The sequence below is a fragment of the Lactuca virosa genome, chromosome 4, assembly GCF_052849685.1.
Source record: "Lactuca virosa cultivar CGN04683 chromosome 4, Lactuca_virosa_CGN04683_v6, whole genome shotgun sequence".
Classification (NCBI taxonomy): Eukaryota; Viridiplantae; Streptophyta; class Magnoliopsida; order Asterales; family Asteraceae; genus Lactuca; species Lactuca virosa.
The window spans coordinates 189,063,027-189,082,198 of NC_136429.1; the positions used below are offsets into that span (position 1 = coordinate 189,063,027).

The 19,172-nt window shown below is 37.1% G+C and overlaps 1 non-coding gene across 1 annotated transcript; it reads right to left on the reverse strand.

The window, feature by feature from the left end:
- Nucleotides 1-1,324: 1,324 nt before the first annotated feature.
- On the reverse strand, nt 1,325-1,519 carry LOC145110031 (U2 spliceosomal RNA). Its single transcript, XR_013709426.1, has one exon. It is a non-coding gene; the product is annotated as a U2 spliceosomal RNA (small nuclear RNA).
- Nucleotides 1,520-19,172: the final 17,653 nt, after the last annotated feature.

Genomic DNA, 19,172 nt, shown 5'->3' on the forward strand with positions numbered 1-19,172 from the left:
CATTAAACAAAATATATAAGGATACATGTACAACAAATGGGCTAGGAATACCAACAAGGGCTGCAATACATTGGGCCCTATCAAACACTCAAACAGATACAATATAAATAAATATAAGTGTCGCCTAACAATTTCGAAGCTTAAGAGATCGAAGGGTTGAAATGGGATGATCGGGTTTCGCTTTTAGCATAAGACTTTTTGATTTGGAGTAAATGATCGAAGCCTTAAGTATCGATGTCGTGTGTCATTCTGTATTTGGTTCGATGTCGACAACCATCGGTTAGGAATCGATTTTGATGTCGATGGGTTGGAGTCAATTGTCGACGTTGCTTGATTAAAAGCGAAATATTCTTAGTTTTCTTTCGTGCAGGCTATGTGGGATGAACTTTGTGTCCTGAGGCAGTAAGTTTTCTGTACAAGTTTGATCCAAGCGCCTTTGTATCTGGATTAATCAAGTTGAAGGTAGATAAACACACAAATTATTTCAGGCCCTTTTAATGGTAAACTACATGAGTAAATGGTCTTTAGGTGCTTCTAACTTCAACCAAAGTTTAAACTTTAGATATTGTAAGGGTGGTCAATGAATACCAAACGATAACCTGATGGAAGAATTTGGCATTGAAGGTGACAGACCCGTTTCCTATCCTGTGGGAATTTATACTTGTATATATAATTTCCCAAATATTATTTGAAGATATGCATTGTTGCAAGTGCAATCACTGATATCCCAACTCTATCTTGCAGTTTCAGGCAGCGTTTAGATCGTTAGTTTAGGTGCTGGAAAAGAGGAAAACGTGGGCTTGATTTTTTGTTTAGTTCCATTAGGTTTTGTAGGCTATAAAAGCCTTTAGTTTTCTGAATAGAATGCAACAGTTTTGAGTCACGATTACTTCTGCCTTTCTCTAAATATTTCTCACCTATTAAACATATGGTGACCTTTTATTTGTGAAGGAACTTAAGGGCATGATATTCCAACAAATATATTAGAATTAGAATTGGATCTTAGCCAAACAAGTATGTATATAATATCTTGGAGCTTGTTTTTCATAGCCATTCCCTTCTCCATATATGTATGAACCATGTTTTACTTTGGAAACACACCAATCATTTTCTTGTAGAACAACAACATGGGCTTGCACAAGTAAATCTTGAAGTAAATTCAAAACAAAGTACCCTAGTATCTGGATTAATCAAGTTGAAATGTAGAAACACACACAATAACTCCATCCCTTTTAATGGTGAACTACAAGAGTCAATGGTAAGTGCTTCTTTCTAACTAAGCACACGCATCGGAAAACCAAATTAAGTTTAAACTTTAAATTTGAAGGGGTGCTACATGCCAAGGCAATAGTGCAACGCCAAGCGACACTCAAAGAACCCCAATAGCAAGCTTTTGTAACGTATTTTTCACCATGAAAAATAAGATTTATATCGAGTAGGCCGATGGCCCACATATCAGATATTAAACTGATAAGAAAAGATACTACACTTGATCTTAGCCAAAAGGCCTAGAAAGGTTTGCCTTTCCCTTTCTTGGGCCTTACCTTTTAAAGCTACTCAACACCCTTTCTTTCCTTGAGGCAATGTCGGACGCTTAACTTTGCATTATATAATTATATTTTCTCTACCTACGCCGCACAACCGATTCAATTGATTCATGTAATAAACCAGCGTCAGTCCCTTAGCTTGTTATTAACGGTCGGCTGGAAGTGCTTCTTTCTATTACCTTAATTTGTGGGACTGGCCATGGCCTTCAAAATTCAAATAATCAAATTAATTCGTTTTGTATTAATTTGTTATTATTAGTTTGGGCCTTGTTCCGCATAACCGATGATTTGGGCGACTTGACTGATGCAATTAAGTGTTTTGCCCACCAAGAAATTTTCTCCAATTTAGACATTGGCACGTACATGGGCCCATATTTTTTGACGTTTACCTCTTAGTTTAGATATTTTTACTAATTTTAAGCATGAAAACAAAATGAAAGTGGAAATATTTAATCTTAAAAGCAGAGTATGGGTAGGGACCCGCTAACACAAATTATGACGTTAATCTACAAGTTAACCTTTTGACCGAAATTTGAAATTCCATATGTAAACTGTTGATCAATTACATACTCCTACTAAAATATTTTCCAGGGATCACATGCAGGTTTAATCTATATGAATACATCTGCATGAAGATTAATGTTTGCATACGGATTATACATGTTTTATTTATGTTGGTAATTTGTAGGTATTTTAGTTTAAAAAATTAAACATGTAAATGGAATGGAAAGGAAAAAGTAAGTTTACGTTTGGTACAACCGTAAGAGAGGTGATCAATTTCTTTACATTACTTAGTCTATCCCGTTCCATTATACCAAATAGACCTTAATGGAATGGTGATCTATAATGGAATGATTGGTTATCATTCTATTTTCGTGTTTGATTACAAAGTTGGAATGGAACGAACAGTAACGCAAATTTGAATGCTCACCTTATTTTATATGGTAGGTATAACTATAACTTACACACAACCTTCTCAAATTTGAATACTAACCTTATTTTATATGGATATTTATGTTTTGTTGTATTTACAAAGTAGAGGATCATTGAATTTGATAGAAGAAAAATATGGGTTTGCATGTATAAATGATTTATGAACGTTATACACATTTTAAAATATGCATCGAAATTACTTAATTACTTTTTGAGACATTATGAAACATATAAATGTTAATGATAATTCAGTGAGAATTACAAATTATAAAATAGTTTTTTTTTTTTTTTTATTTTTTTTATTTTTTTATAATTATAATGTAAAATATAACTCTTATCTAGATAGTTTTTAAATTATTTTATTATATGTAGTTTCTCTAATTCTGTAATGGTACTTTTGTCATTGATGATTAAATCCAATCCACTTATGCCCTCTATTACTACGTACCAAACAAAATTGAATAATGAAAAATTAAATTCCAATAAAATAGAGAGTCCACATATTAACCAATATGAAAAAAATAATGTTTGATGTACGTTGCATCTTCTATTGTGGATCGGTAATGATCCATTTATAATTTATTACATTACTTTCTGTTCCATCGTACTAAAGGAATGTATGGTGTGTGGCCTCATAATGCCCTGAGAAAAATAAGGCCCATATTTTAGCCAACTTATCTTATCTACTTAAGGACTTTTTATATAAAATTTTATACAATTTTAAACATAAAAACCATATGGTGGAGTTGGTTGAAACGCCTCATCGTTTGAACAATTTTTTGTTTTTTTGCAAATTGACTAACCGGTCCGAAAATAGAATTCCGAACTGTAGTAGAAATTTATTTGGGCTTTGTAAATCCTCGATACATTAGATAACTAGTTATGTTAGTAATCTCACTATACAAAGAACTTCGAGGTTCAATGTGCAATGTCGAGGCCACAACTTAATAAATTTATAATCTATATTATAGTTGGTATTACAGATAAAACGTGATTATCTCTAGATTTATTTAAATGTATTTAAATTATAAGTTATCTAAATCACCGCTCAAGTTCCCATGTCTCAATTCTTTGTTACAGAAGGGTTACATCACTCTCGAAGTTCAAACTTCTCAATTTCCATCAGGCAAATCGAAAATTATTTTACGATTTTTTTGTTTTACACGGTTACATTTACATCTAAAATTCCATAATTGATTATATTTCTCAAATCTCGGTTTGTATTTGTATTTGGTTTTTGGTATGTCTTTGTGATTTATTTTCTAAACATGTACTTATATAAGCTCAAGAAAAAAAAAATTACTACTTACTGCAAGTCTCCTATCTCCAAACAATTTATATTTGCATCAATCTTTTTTCTATTGGACAATTTCAGGCTTCCAATGTTAAGGTGTTTCTTTTTGTTACTAGTTATTTATGTTATCGTAACAATTTATAAAATACTACATTGGTTCTTAAAATAAAATAAATTAGTGGAATTAGTGTTTGAATATTTATATGCTTTTAGGGGTCCTTTTTCCAAGGCCCAAAACATGCTTAGATCGACCTTGCGAACATCCCTTTCCATGACCTCCTTATTACCCTTTTCCAATCTTCCCTCCTACTCAATCTGAAACGCCTCCTCCTTTCCTATTTTCATGTCGTAAATAACCCAACTCTCAATGCCCATACTTAGTGCTAAGTAAAAGGCTAATGGTAACTTGTAAGAACCCAAAATTTAGAGAGATTTGACATTTGCTGAAGAATTGACCAAAAGGGAAATTTGGTCATTTAGACGATTTCATGAATTTTAAAAATGTAACTTCATGAAATAAGTATAGATAAGTCTAAGTCATATTTATAAGATGAGGTAAGTGAGTTCAAGAGAAAAAATGACTTAATGGCCATAAAAGGGTAAAATGAGAATCTTATTCTTTTTAGGCCATGTTTTTGACTTAATAGATTAAGACCCATACGTTTTAGGTAAAAAATGACTTAATGGAGTTGTAGAAATCTCCCCACCTTCGCGTGGTTATAATGATCATAAAAAATGGGTTTGAAATGAAGAAGATATGAGTACTAGAAGTTGGAAGAAAGTTGTCCTCAAAGCTGGAATGTAATCAGCTAAGGGTCCACTATAATGTAGGCACCGCAGCGTGGTAAGGGTCTTACCATGACGCGGTGGTTAAAACGGGAAAAAAGAACATAAGCTTTGTCGTAAGTTGAGGGCAATGGAATTTGCACCGCAACGTGGTATGTGTACCACAACGTAGTGGCAAAAGTATAATGCTATAAGAGGAAGACATCGTAACTCCGTCAGAGGGAGACCACAACCTAATCGCGAGCACCACGGCGCGGCATGCATACTACTGCAACACGGTTTTGTAGATCAGGAAACAGGTTTAAACCTATTAAGGGTTCATTTTCGATCAAAACACTCCCCAAATCAGTAGAGATCAGATGAGTAAAACGGGGGAATATTTGATCACTTATCTAAGGACACGTTACTGACTAGGTCAGAGTTCGACAACGGCTTTTGGTAGCTACAATTTGCTGATCATATTGGTAGTTATACTAGTAGTTATAGTTATTAGACTTTTCTAAGTGGGAGACTGTTGGATTAGGTATCTAAGCCAATAACTATAATTGGTATAAACTTGAATTGATAGTAGCACGATCCTTTTGGGTTGCCTTCAAACCTGACAATTGAATATGATAACTTTTAGAGAGAAAAGAATGATTTATTAATTTATTACTTGGTTAATAAATTAATTAGAAATCAAAATAAATGATTTATTAATGTATTATGGAAATAATATATTAATTAGAAATCATATTGTTTAATTAATATTTAATCATAAATTAATTTGGAATTAATTTTGGGGTTAAAGGAATTAATTAAAAGTGCATGGACTAAAGGTGACAATGCTCAATAGTTGAGTATTGGGAAATTCTAGAACCTCCCTAATGAGGGGGGGGGGGGGGTGAAATTTAGAGTGTCCTAAGGGAGGAAGTTAATGGATTAGTGTTATCTTGGATATACCTACCTTATCCAATACCTTCCTAACACCTATATAAACCCTCAGTAGGGTTGAATTTCGTCTAAGCCTTCCTTCTAAGAGCCTTGGACGAAATTTTGGCTCCTTCCCTCTCTCTCTATAATTTTCCGTGGTTGCTAGGGTTTGTTTGCGAACCGTTAGAGGCGCGACACTTGTGGCGCTTGCTACCAAAGGTCTTTCAAGCAAGGATTCAAGATTGTTTACAATAACAATTTTAAAGGTATGATTTCTAACCCTAGTTCTTGTGAATTTTGAAATTCATAGTTACCTTCTAGGGTTTCTAGTTTTGTGTTCAATGCTTGTATGTCTAATAGAGAAAAATAGATCCAATTTATTAGGGTTGCATGCATACATAGGAATTGTTTTCTATGCTCATAACCCATCAGTTGTTGATAAAGTTGTTTTTGAAAAGAGTGTTTTTGAGAAGTCTGTTAAAGGTGGTTCTAAGAAGGCTATAAAAGATGTTTATGAGAAGAACATTGAAGATGGTTCTAAGAAGGAGTTAGAAAAGGTGGTTCCTAAGACAGTTATTACGAAATTAAAGAAGTTGAAGTCGAAGTCTAAGTCTTCACGTGTTGTTAGAAAAGAAATTACAAATGAGGAGGCACAACAAACCAAGAAACACAAAGCTGCTGGGGTGTTGAATCATTTTAAGTTGTTAAGAGCTTAGACAATCGAAGAGCCTTTTGCTAAAGCTTCACCAAAACCAAATACTTTTGAAGTAGATCACGATAGCGAAGAGACAGAAGATGAAATTATTAGAACTGATGATCAGACATTCCATGTTTCACCAATAAAGGATGCCACTGTTGAATCGAATATCGAGGAACAAGCAATCCTGATGTCATTGTAAACGCATCTAATGTGGATACAAACATTAATTCTGGTGAACCAATCACTACTTCACTTCCTGAGAGGACTAATGTCACTCCAACCAAAGGTCCTATTTCCAAGTCCAATGTGGAGGAGGGTAGGTCTTCAAACATCACTGAGAACATATTTAATAATGAATCAAATGTTGCTATGGGTGAGGAAACTTCGACATCTGCTCCGAATACTTCAACTATTCCACCACCACCGCCTTTGTCACCACCACAAACTTCAACTATTACACCAACAACAGTTCTTGCTGTTTCTCCTATATTTCATGTAACATCCCAAATTTCATGACCAAAAATTTCATTTTTAATTAAGTAATTATAAAACGGTAATTTGAAAACATCGATAATGTCATCTCATATCATACTCAAAAACCATGTATCATATATCTCAAAACATGCTATATAAAAATAATGTCAGAGTACATCTCCAATAGATCTCATGTACAAAAAATCGTGTATGATGCGCTGCTATCATGCCAACTCCTTTCCCTTCGAAGAAGAAGGACCTGAAACCAAAACTGAAAACCGTAAGCACAATGCTTAGTGAGTTCCCCCATCATATCACATAAACACATACTGTTAGGCATATTTGGGTGCCTGGCCTACCCTGTCAGGCATATCTTGGGTGCCCGACCTACCCATGTCAAGCATATCTGGGTGCTTGACGTACCCTGTCAGGCATATGTGGGGTGGCCGACCTACCCATGTCAAGCATATCTGGGTGCTCGACCTACCCTCCAACTTATCTCAACCGGCTACGGGGACTATTTCACCCCTACCAGTACCACATAATACATTACATAACATACTGTCAGGCATATCTGGGGTGCCCGACCTACCCTCCGGTTTATCTCAACCGGCTACGGGGTCTAACCTACCCCTCCTACCACTATCACATAATATCATAGCATACTGGCACATAAAGCATAACAGATAGTGGCATACCAGACAATTATCACAAAGACAATCATCTCTACTATAATCAGCTACTAGTGGGCCAACCTTGGTACCTTCTACCCACTTCTACTGGAAGGTAACTCACCTAAACTGTCGTGAAGTAGCTGAACTGCCCTTGGCTCCGGAATAAACTCCAATCAAACTCCTACAGATAAAAGATCTCCTTTAATCATCCTTTCATACTCATAACCCCTTACGAGTCAACTTTGGTCAAAGTCAAAGTCACAGTCAACACCCTGGTCAAAGTCAACCTTCTGGTCAAAGTCAACATCCTGAGTTGACTTAAGTTGTCGAGTTGGTCCATCAACTCGTAGAGTTCCATGAATCATAATCCTGAAATCGTGATCCAACTCGTCAAGTTCTTTTACAACTCGTCGAGTGCCTTCCATTTATAGAATCGGGACTTCTCGCGTCAACTCGTCGAGTCATCCTTGAACTCGTTGAGTTTTTCCCTTTACAGAATCGGGACACTTTGACCCAACTCGTCGAGTTCCTCTATTGACTCGACGAGTTCTTCAGTCTATTAAGCCATCTTAAGGGATTAAGTTCTTATCCCCTAGATCTAAGCTCCATACTTCCGCTACATAGTGAAAATGTCCTTTTAAGGGTAAAGTTTCCACCTTTACCCGTTAATATTCTTCCTTAAGATATATAGCTCAAACCCTAATTCTTTAGGACCTAGATCTTGATCCAAAAGCCATAATACTTCAAAGTAAAGCATAAAAACTAAGATCTAGACCCTAGACACCATATGAATATGTAAAGTCCCTGACTTTCTCTCTATGCATGGCCTTTTGGAGCTTAAAAGGCCAAAATGGCATCCTAGAGCTTGCATGGGACTTCCATGGCCATAAAGTTTGCACCTTTATGCCATGAAAGTCCTTCTAGATCACCGATCTGGAAGAGTAATCACTTGGGACATCCAAGTCTCAAAAGCGAGCAATCTTGGACCAAGACATGGAGAAATCACTCTAAGACTAGATCTAAACATTGAATAGACAAGATAGGAGCTTTATACCTCCAATGAACCAGCAATGGAGCTCAACTTCTGGATCTACTCTTCTCCTTCACTTCCTTGCTCCTTCTTCAAGTCTCTTCTTCTTCAAAACCTCAAGAATGCACAAAAAATGGCTCAAAACTCTAAAAAACATATTAGGGTTTCGTGGCTAGGGTTTGGGATGATGGAGGCTGCAAATGAGGCCAGCCTTTAGAGGTTAAGGTGTTTAAATAGGGTGCTAACCCTGAAAAATAAGGTTTCACTTTGGTAACCCTACTCGTCGAGTTGAGGCTCTCAACTCGTCGAGTAGACTTTAAATCCCGCGTCCAAATTCCATTCCTACTCGACGAGTTTGGGGCCTCCAACTCGTCGAGTTCCTATACAAAAATGAATAAATTAATTTAAAATACATACCAGGAACCGGGCGTTAAAAATATCCCCTACTTATTTTAGACTTCGTCCTCGAAGTCTGCTGTGTCTGGAAATAGCTCGGGGTAGTGCCCCTCATCTCGTCCACCGGCTCCCAAGTCCATTCCGAGCCCTTGCGGTGCTGCCATTGCACCTTCACTAACTCAACCCTCTTGTTCCTCAGATCTTTTGTCTTCCTATCGACAATTGCTATCGGTCGCTCGATGTACTTCAGGCTGTCATCCACCTAAATATCCTCTAGAGGCACCACTGCTGAGTCATCTACCAAGCACTTCCGCAGCTGGGAGACATGAAAGGTGCTGTGGATCTGGTTAAGTTCGGCTGGCATATCCAGTCTATACGCAACCCGGGTGAACCGGGCCAATACCCTGAATGGACGAATATATTTGGGGCCCAACTTGCCCTGCTTCCTGAACCGGATGACACATTTCCAAGGTGACACCTTCAGGAGGACCATATCTCCTACCTGAAACTCCAGGTCTGATCGTTGTTTGTCGGCGTAGCTCTTCTGCCGACTCTGGGCCGTCTGGAGACTACTTCGGACTTGCTGGATCCTCTCTGTCGTCTTGAGTACCACTTCGGTACTCCTCATGACCCTCTGTCCAACCTCACCCCAGCATATCGGGGTTCTGCACTTCCTCCCGTAGAGCATCTCGAAGGGAGGTCGGTCGATACTCGCATGGTAGCTATTATTGTAGGAAAACTTTGCCAAGGGAAGGTAGGTATCCCAACTACCTCCAAAGTCTAACACACACCTGCAACATATCCTCCAAAGTCTGAATGGTCCGCTCACTCTGACCATCCGTCTGCAGGTGAAAAGCCATGCTAAAATGCAGACGAGTACCCAACTCGTCATGAAATCTCTTTGGGAATCTGGAAGTGAACCGTACATCTCGGTCGGAAGTCACGGAAACTGGAACTCCGTGCCGAGCTACTACCTCCCTGATGTAGATGTCGACCAACTTCTCGGTCGAAATGCTCTCCTGGATCGGAATAAAATGGGCACTCTTTGGTCAACCGATCCACGATGACCCAAATCGAATCCACTCCCCGTGCGGTCCTGGGAAGCTTTGTGATGAAATCCATAGTAATATCCTCCCATTTCCACACATGGATATCCAACGGCAGGTCAAGCACCTCTGAAAATACCAGGCTACATCCCGCTTCATGCAGGGCCACCAGTAATCATGGCGAAAATCTCTATACATCTTCGTCGCCCTGGGAAGGATGAAAAATCTGGACTTGTGCGCCTCTTCCATCAGGATCTGGAACACACTGCCTGTGTACGGAACCCACACTCTGCGGTGAAGTGTCAACATCCTGCGGCTATCATAGTTGAAGGAGGGAATCTAACCCACTATACACTCACTCTTCTGGTGTTCCTCCTTCACAGCCTCCTGCTGGGCCTCTCGAATCTGCTCCAGAAGTGGAGTCACTACTGTCATCCTCAGACAGATGTCTATAATCAGGGCTGCGAATGCCTTGCGGCTAAGTGCATCGGCCACAACATTGGCCTTCCCCGGGTGGTAGAGGGTCTCACAGTCGTAATCCTTCACCACGTCCAACCACCGTCGTTGTTTCATGTTCAAATTTGGAAGATTCATGAGGTACCTCAAGCTCTTATGGTCCGTGTAAATGGTACAACGGACCCCATAGAGGTAGTGTCGCCAAATCTTGAGGGCGAAAACAACCGTCCCCAACTCCAGGTCGTGTGTCGGGTAGTTCGCCTCGTGAGGCCTCAGCTGCCTCGAGGCATAGGTGATGACGTTCCCTCTCTGCATCAACACTGCGCCCAAACCTGAGATTGATGCATCGCAGTATACTAAAAAATCCTCAACGCCTCTGGCATGGCGAAGATCAGCACCTCGCACAACCTCTGCCTCAAAGTCTCGAACGCTGCCTGCTGCTCAGGCCCCCAGCGAAATACAACGACCTTCTTTGTCAGCCGGGTCAGGGGTACTGCTATCATGGAGAAATCCTGTATGAATCTCCGATAATAGCCTGCTAACCCGAGGAAACTCCGAATCTCAGATGGAGACTTCGGAACCTGGAAACATGCATTTTGTGAACTTGCTGAGCCTATTTTGTGAACTTTGGAAAAGTGAGAATTAATCGATAATAGCCTGCTAACCCGAGGAAACTCTATTTTGTGAACTTGCTGAGCCTTGTTTTATGAACTTAATGAACTTGGAACGATATTGTTTTATGAACTTGATGAACTTGGAACAATACTCTTTTATGAACTTTCTGTTATGAACTTGTGCTATGAACTTTATGCTATGAACTCTTGATATGAACTTTGTGATATGAACTTGTTATGAACTTTGTGTGTTAAGTCCCCGAGAACCGAACTACAACCTATTAACTCGTATTTCGAGTCGACGGTCTTATGGATAGCGCTATTTGGGGTAGATAACCCTCATTCACCCAGAACCGTGAGTGCATATTTCCGTGAACTGACATCATGGGAACCATGAACATGATGGAATGGGGCATGAATGGTCGTTAGGCTTGGTTGTGAACGGAGTGCTTTGGTATTCAACACTCACTTTGAGTTGGAACTTTTATTGAACAAATCTATATTGTCTTACTGAAATGATGTACCTTTATAAACCTGTGAAGTCACCAACTATTTTATAGTTGACCCTCGTTTTTGCATGCTTTTCAGGAAACGGTCAATGAACCAGTTTAAGACGCCACAATGATTTATGTTTATTGCTCTTTTTATGTACTAGACTGTGTAGTATGGAACTAAAATGTAATATTATTTCTAATATGATGTAAACATAAAATAATGCTCAATGATTATGCTTGGTAATCCTATTTACCTTGTTTTATGAGACCTTAGCCTGTCACCCTTCGTGTTTCGACTTTGACGGGGTGTGACATATCACAACATGTCTCAAAATAAGCCTTCCTTTGTACTTGGCATTTGGTCCTAAATTAGGTATACCGACACTAATTGCCTTTTAACCCATGGACAATTGGCTTAATTCTTCTTACACTTCTATTCATGATAGTAAATTTTAAGGAGTGTTTTGAAGTTTGAGTTTGTATAATAGCGATGTTAGTTTCAAAAAGAAACCTCAACATGCTACACAAATCCATCATGGGCATTCCAAGTTGTTCATATCAAAATCAGAATGAACTGATTATATGTACATGTCAGCTAGTCGGCTAACCCTAGTCAACTCCTAACTCAAGGAAATTCCATTTTACTCCAATATGTCAGTTTACAATGTACATTGATAACTGCTCTTTCTAATAGATTAGAATGCAATGTTTGGAGTATCCTTACGAAGAGCTTTATCAAAGGCATGATCTTTCTTTTCGTTTATGAGAAATATTCCCGAACTACGAATTTGGTCATCCTAATAGCTAATCGTTTCAAAGGTTTAATAGCACTAGATTTTAGTGGATAAGGTTATAGACATCATTCAATATCAATTCCCATTATAGTTTGTTTTACTTATCCTTAGAGAATAATCACCCTAAATAAAATTATATTAGAAGGTTAGGATCCATATTTGGCTTCATGATGTGTAAAGGGATGCCGTAAACACACCATAAAGTTATTTAGGTAGGCAAAGCCCTTTGCCAATTTCGATCACTACAAAATTCCTAGATCTTTGAGAATCATTGACCATCAATGACATGTTAATCTCAGATTATGTTCATCTCAAATTTAATGACGGGGTCGTTACGGATCACTGAACAGATGTTGAATCAACCATACAAAATCGTGTGGTCCCCGACTCAAGTTACGCTTGAGATTCGCGAGTTCCACATCCTTCTCTACCTATACTCTCAAACTGGCGTGCCGATTAACCACACGAGCTCCATCAACAAGTTATAAAGATAATGTAAAACTTTTATGGATAACATAAGATTCACATAAAATAGATTGTGAATTAACCATTCAAAATCGCATGGTCCCCCGACTCAAGTTGCGCTTGAGATTCTCGAGTTCCATATCAATGTCAACTATACTCTAGATTGATGTGCCGGTTAACCACACGAGCTCTACCAACAGAAAATAAAGAAATGTAAAATTTTCGTGGATAATATGAACTTCACATTCTATTAATAAAACGAAATTTTTTTATAATTGTATTTAGAATACTCTTATATTGACCATTATCACTATTAAACCCTTTCGATAACTCCATTCTCAAAATGCAATAAGGCGGTGAGGGTGGTAAGCACGAAACATATTAAAAACCGACCTTATTAGGAATCAAAGAGACCTCCTTAAACCCCTACATCAGAATGGGTGAGCCTAGTCATGGTAAGACTGATAATGTCAATATTTAAACACGCGAGGACACATGTTGTAACTTTCTTATACATATAGTAGATAGAATTCTAATATACATAAACAAAAGGGGTGAATTTAAAACTCTTTAAATTTAGTTGTCTGTTATTAATTCTAATTAATTGTGAGGATGCAATGTAATAATTAATAAATCATGAGGGGTTAGTATTCAAATTTACAAATCTGTATATAAATAATATTAAATATTTAAATTCACTATTTAAATAATAATTAAATATTCAAATTTAAATAATCATATTCAAATAATATTTATCATTTTTCCAGATTTAAAACATTTTAAATTTGGTATTTATCCATATTTAATAAATCTTCAAATTTGAAAATAAAAAAATAGGGAAACCCTAATCCAGGCTGCTCACGTCGTGAGCATAAACCCCTCACGCCGTGAGCTGCGACAAGGGTTTTTTTAGTTAATAATTTTCCAATTTTTCTTCTTTCATTTAATTTCAAACAAGCATTCAAAGAAAATATGGATCTAGGGTGAATGTAATCATGAACCAATGGCTCTGATACCATTGTTGGCTTTTCTACGCATCAAATACACTCTGAACTAGGTAGCGGAAAATCGAAACTACGATATACCTAAGTGTACATGAAACCTATGGATCTATGGTTTCATGCTAATTACATCAACCCTAGAAAAGATAAAACATAAGGAAGAAAAGCATACCTCTTATGTAGCCCTTGATCTTCATGCTTAAGATATTGATCCTCCATGAAGTTGCTTGGATGAGAGGACCTAAACCAGAATCCCTCTATGGTATCACACCCAATGACGCAAAAGAGTGGAATAAAAATAATTAGGAGAAGGTTCAAGTTCATAATACCAAAGAGGGTTAGAAATCATCCCTAAGAGGGGGAGGAAGAAGGGTTGGTGAAACTTTAAGCCAAGGTGCCAGGAAGAAAGAAATCCCTAAGGCCCTATTTATAGCCTTGGATCCCTTCCTAGGTTTTGTACTCCTTCCCATGTGGGATGGAGTACCTAGAAATAAATTCACTCCTTTAACCACGTGGGATGGAGTGATATTCGTCCAACACTAATCCCATAAGGGTTCTGGAACATTCCTGATTAACCAACTATCGATTAATGAATATTCAACCCTTTAATTAGTTAAACTGTGAATTAATTCCCAAAATATATTTCTAATTAGTTTCTAAATAATTACTAAACATAATAACTAATAAACCAATTTCTCCTTTATTTACTCTACTCAATTTAAGTCTTGAGGGCAACCCAAAAGGACCTTGTTATTATTAGAAATATTACTAATAGTTAATGACCTTGGACACTATTTCGAACAGTTTCCCACTTGGACAAGTCGTCAACTATACGAGGACCAATACTTCTCCAATAATCAAAAGAGAGTTAGCCATCCAATGCAACTACCTAACTCTTGATCTCATCAAGATCCAACCCTTAGATAAGTGATCGACTATCTCTTCGTTCTATGATATCTGTATGAACTCGAGACATTGATAATGGTCAATCTTAGAATTCAAGATTATGTTTCCCGATATAGATTTGTGACGACTTCATCTGTCTACTAAATTGAACACATCAATTCCAATCAGGGCTCGACCAAGCACTTTAGATGTCAGCACCAAATCATCGAGCGGCCCATAGATATCGCTTCTCCTGTTAAGTCAGAAGGAACAAATAAACTTCGACTACATAGTTTTTGTCTATTTCATCATGTCACACATGGACATACCATTTATAACTACCAGTTACGGATAGCGTTGGAGTAGACCAATGCATAACATAATCATAGTGCAAAACCCCACGTATATCTAGGTTTGAAGAATAGAAGATATTATCATCTTATAATTACTCGTGACTGAATCCATGAAGTAATCTCTAAGTACGGATTGGTCCAATACATAAATCTCTATTAAGTACTCATGAGTGTTAGCGCAATCTCTATGCTATGTCTAATCACTATAGACATCACTAATACTCATGACAGTCTTGAATAACTACTTACTTCCAAGAGTATGACCACGTTTAAGTAAATTAATACTCGGGAAGTCGGTTCCAAACATGCAAAAGGAGAACATAGTGATAAGCTAATTGAAATGACTGAAATCCATCATATATTAAGATCTCCACTTAGTAATCGCCAAATCAAATTAAAACTTATACTGCTTTAATTTCTCAAGTATTAAAAAAAACTAAACTAAGAGGGTTGAAGCCAATTCATTTGAAAATCTAATGCCTATTGACTTTGTCTAACTGTCAGACTTGGTCAGTGACATTGGGTTATGGAATGGATCGACAAGTCTCTCTTTTGATATGTGATGTCTTTACATTTGACTCACTATCAAATGTGTTGGTACTTATTGGGTATGTTTCTTGTAAGCTTGTATGACTTGGCATCCATACTCGAGGTAGTTCACCCTAAAGTCACAAGAAACTTCATAAGGATCATCAATGACTGAATTTCAACAAAGATATCACTAATGAATCTCTTTCAGTCACATTGTATTCTTTGCAACTTAACCAACTGCAATATACTCTAAGTTTGTTGAATCCACTATGGTGTATTACTTGGTACTCTTCCATGCTAATACATCACCATTTAGTAAAAGGACGAATTCTAACTGCTAATGGAATCGTCTTTATGAGTGTGGAACTTAGCATCAATGTAACTTTTACAATGATCTCTTCGATACTGTCAAGATCATTTCCTCTGTCCTTATAGGACATAAGAGTGTTATTTATCTTGATTTGTTGATTCTCACCAAATTGATCTAATCCAACTTGTCATACTCAAAGCATACGAGTGATTAGATCTGGTACATGTGATAGCATATATGATCAATACCATAGCAAAGCATGTGGGACACAACTCATAACCTCTAGTAGAACTAGGAAATTAGCATCACTCAATTCCATGCCATGTTAAGCACGAACCTTTCCAAGTTCTGCATGTCGAGTTTCCTCAACATTCCATGTACTTTGGCTTAATCCAACGAATCGCTTTGATCTATCTCCATAGATCCTTATTATGTACGTGCGTTGTATCTCCCATGTATATCATAGCGAAGCAATTACCATACCAAGACAAATTTTTACACTTGGTAAGTTAGAATATATTTTCCTATGATTTGTACATTATCTATGTATAATACAAGGGTGACTACAATGCTCCCACTAGCACTGACATATATATATATATATATATATATATATATATATATATATATATATATATATATATATATATATATATATATGGTTTATCTATGTTTCTCGAAATTCAAAATCCTTGAATTTCTCATTGAAACAAAGATTCCACTTACTCCCATTAGATTTTAAATATGTATGGCTTATATTTATTTCTCGAAATTCAAACTCTTTGAACTTTCCCATTGAAACAGTGATCCCAATTGCAAGATGCTTGTTTCGGTCCATAAATGAACTTATCAAGCTTACACATCCTTCACAACCTATCTCAGTATGATTATGTGTTTGTTCCAATCCATGCTTGTCTCTTCTTGAAGATCTACTTACACTTAATGGTTAAGGTCAAGTGATTGATCTATCAAGTTTTCACATACATAGACTCTCGCTCTCCATTTCCTCCTTCCATGTTGTAGCCTTTAAGGCCTACTATAGCTTCCGATAGGTGGTACACATTGATTGTTATCTACGAGTGACTTGTTTTCCTCAGTAATATAAATGCTTATATAACTATGAGTATGACATCCTCTATCACATCTATAAGGAAGAGGTGGGGGTATGTCAGTTTCCTCAATTGCTCTTTGTTGGTTTACTCTTGAATCTTATCAAGATCAATATGGTTCCCACTAGCCCTTTTGGAAATCAGCTCCCTCTCTTGGAAGACTTCCCTTCGAGCAACATACACTTTGTTCTCAAAAGCATTGTTGAACAATTATCCAAAATGCTTGATGGGTTCTCCAACGAGGTAACACATTTCTATTCTAAGTTCTATATTGTCAATAGGTTCACGATGGGCGTAATCCTCATAATCAGAGACTTCCATATCTGGTAGAGAAGAGTGAATCTCAGTTCACATATCATAGAGTGTTTCTTGAACCTTATCAGTTGGTACAAGACCAAAGGACTTCTCATAACACTATCCATGGTACAATCCATGAATTGTTAGGATGCATAATGCGACTCATCTAGTACAAAATCAATCAATTATTTGGATCTCTATCCAACTAACACTTCCTAGTGGTTGTGTTCTGGGTGAAGATAGATCGTGAAAGTCTTTCACAATTCCTTAAATGATCGATAAAGTTTGAACTGAGATTCTTTCTATTAAACTGTTAATTAATTCCCAATTTATCTTTCCATTTAGTTTCTAATTAATTATTAAACATAATAATTAATAAACCAATTTCTCCTTTATTTATTATAGTCAATTTCGGTCTTGAGGGAAACCCAAAAGGACCCTATTATTATTAGAAATATTACTAATAGTTAATGACCTTGGACACTATTTCTAACAATTCTTTGGAGGAGCAGTAATGCTGGAGCGAGAACGGACCATCTTCTTTCCCATGATCGGAGGAGAAGGGTACAAATGAAAAACAAGAGGAAGAAATTACCTACGAAGGTAGCCGGAGACGTGTTAGGAAAGGTAAAAGGTGTAAAGAGGATTACCCTATTTAACCCATTGGCAGAAGAGAGAGGGTACGATTTGACCGCATGATGATTAACCTTGGGCAGATAAACCCTATCCGATTAGGGTTTAAAATTCAAATCTTTTATCTCTTTCATTTATTATTTTTAAATTATACCTTTAAATACGGAAAAACTAACCTCGATATTTCACTTGTATAATTTGGGGGCAATTGTTAGGGGTAGGATCCTTGAATCATATATAGGATACTCAAATACTTTTGAAGCCTCAGGATCCTTAAACATATCTCGGGATCCTGAGTATTACCACTAATATTTCTAACACTTATAACGAATATATTTTCATTATTTTTCTCGTATGTGCAAAAACAGTAAAGACAAGACCCATTCTTAATGGAGAATTATCTCAAACAGACAAATGACCCGGAATACCAAGTCAAATAACATTCATATGTTGATTCTGGAGGATCCCAAAATTATCAGAATTCTTGTTATTAGCATTAGACTATAAATAACACATGTAACTAGCACACTACGTACACACTTAGCTCATATACGACAATTATACTTTCATTCATATGTTTATCTATGTATTCAACATTTTATATCAATAAAATCATTAAGGCAGGTGATCGTTATCACCTCCCAAGGTTTTATGTTGGAGATCTTATCAAGGATCAAGGGCTTTCCTTGTAACTCACTTTTGTCACTTTGATTATCATTTCTTACTTGATTTACCACGAACATCATAGCCTCTCATACAATTTGGTTAGATTCTACTTAGTTGATTTTTGACCAAAACAAGTAGTAATTTGGCTCAACATCTTCGTCATCTACTTCCGAACCGGACGACAAGTAACCTTCATCACAATCACTTGTCTATCTAGCCATTAAACACAAGTTTCTCTTAGATTTTCTTCATCCTCATCACCAGATGACCAATACCATCAACATTTCTTGAAACCGTAGTGATAAATGCCTTTTCACTTTCTGCTAGTTTGTAACATCCCAAAAATACCAGCTAAAAATTTCATTTTTAAATTAGGTTAATTCATAAAAACATCGTTACAAAACATTCATAATATTAATTTATGTCTGAGAACCGGTAACATCATAGTAAAATATTCAGAGTACATCCCAGAAAATCCATAGTGCGGAAAACATGAGAGTGTGTGATATGCCGCTACCGCGCCGGCTCCTTTCCCCTAGCTGAAGAGGTACCTGAAAACAAAACTATAAAACGTAAGCACGAAGCTTAGTGAGTTCCCCCATAATGCCACATACCATGCAATCATATAATGAACAGCTAAGGGATACGGGCCTCGCCCACACCCATAGAGATACGGGCCTCGCCCACACTCTACTAGCTAGGAGATACGGGCCTCGCCCACACTCTACTTTCTGAGAGATACGGGCCTCGCCCACGCTCTGCTATCCATGGA